A 1,947-nucleotide genomic window follows, 5' to 3' on the forward strand; every position below is an offset into this window, starting at 1 on the left:
ATTGAGAAAACATCCCAGTCCCATCCAGATCAAGTCCATAAGTCCAATATTAGCCCATAAGCCCAATACCAGTCTATAAATTCATCTTCAGACTCACCAAGCACATGCAATGATACTGGATGCAGGCAGAGCACAGGCCAGTGGGTGGAAAGTCTTGTGGCTCCAGTAGTGGTGGAAGCATCTCAGCACTGACGTGGGTCTCCACGTGGCTCCTCCAGCTGCAGGGCTCTCGCTCCATCACTGTAGCTCCATGTGGTTTGTCAACAGGAAGGTGAAGCAGAGAGTGTGGGCCTCCAGGGAGCTATTTATCTCCACAGCACCTCCAAATGAGGTCATCAGCCCGCACCAGGACAGACTACACAGCAATGGGTTTGGAATTTTTCATGTATGAATCTCTTTGCTGATTTTTTGAATATGTATATATCACTATGCCCCTGCGTTTTTAAAAGAAAATTACCGCAGAGAAGAGAACCCTCATGGTTGCTTTTCTCTGTGCCTGACACTGCTGAGCACGTCCCTCGCATGGTCCGACCTGGTCCTCGTGGACAGCCTCATAACGTATGCACTGATAGTATCCCCACTTCCTGATAAGAAACGCAGCCCTGGTGGCTCAATGGCTAAGCTCTTGACTGATAACTGAGAGGTCACCAGTTCAAACTCACCCGGCATCTCTGAGAAAAGCCCTGGCAATCTCCTATCAAAATTAAAACCCCAAACCCCATGTCCACCTGGTCAATTCTGACACCCGGAGACCCCGTCCAGGGTTTCCAAGGCTGTCCATCTTTACAGGAGCAGGCAGCTGCACCTTGCTCCGCTGGTGGGTTTGATCAGTGACCCCCGAAGTGCATTCGCTGCCAGGGTTCTTGGCTCTGTGTGGGAAGAAAGCAAGGAATCCTGGGGTGCTCTCTCAGGGGCAGGAAGTCCTGACAAGTGGCTGGGAGGAAGCCAGGCCTAAGGTGGCCCCGTGGGTGATGGTGCCCGGCTCACCATCGTCTCTGTCTCACTCTACTCCGGCAATCTGCCTTTAAATCGCCTAACTGCTGCTGGGCTCAGATGAACAATCACTGCCCATCGATCCTGCTCTATCCCCAGGCCCTGAGGACCTCCGTCTGGGTTCATTAAATCAGCCACAGTTGTGCATGGCAGGTGGCTGGGATCCATCTCCAGGGACACAGCCCAGGCCTCAGCTCCCCGAACCTGGCAATTGTTCACAGGGGGCATTTCAGGGCTGTCCCCTAAAATCCAATCACCCTGCCCCTCTGGGTGGCCCCTCTCTGTCACCCTGTCTCCTTCTCCTTTCTTCTCCCTCTCGCGCCATCTCTCCGGGTCTCTGGGTCTGTCGCTATAGTAATTCATCTCTGTCTCAGACTGACGTGCCCCGCCTCACACACACTTAATCATTGAAGATTCAGAGAGCTTGTTGATTTCCAGTTTGCTTCCTTTGATATTCCTCTCTCATCTCCCTTCTCCCCCTCCCGCTCCCCCAGCATCACAGCTCGGGGAGGGGCAGGGCACAGGGACAAGCTCGCTGCCTTGCATGTGACCTGGGGCCCCGCCGCAGCTGTGCGCCCGTCGCTCTCCCCAGGGCACTCGTCCCTCAGCATCAGCATGACATGCTGTTGTACAATTTGTCACACATCCCTTTTAGACTCGTGGCTGGGGCTTGTGTTAAATGCCTCTGCCTGGCTCTAGGCTGGGAGAGAAATCTTGGTGCAGACAGGGAAGGAAGGTAGGCCCAGGGGGGCAGTGTTGCTCCTGGCGGACCAACTTTAACTTCAGGATTAACACGGGGGTGGGAGACCTGTGAGTCTGGGTGACTAGAAGCCAGTCAGGGGGCCACCCCACAGGGCTGATGTTTAGCAGGCCTGCAGTCTCTCCCCAAGGCACGAGGGTCATGCAAACAGCACGCAGCTCTTTAGAGAGGCCTCTGCACAGACTGCCCTGTGC

The sequence above is a fragment of the Echinops telfairi genome, unplaced genomic scaffold (genome assembly GCF_000313985.2).
Source record: "Echinops telfairi isolate 266 unplaced genomic scaffold, ASM31398v2 ScPeMD7_7475;HRSCAF=8513, whole genome shotgun sequence".
NCBI classification, from domain to species: Eukaryota; Metazoa; Chordata; class Mammalia; order Afrosoricida; family Tenrecidae; genus Echinops; species Echinops telfairi.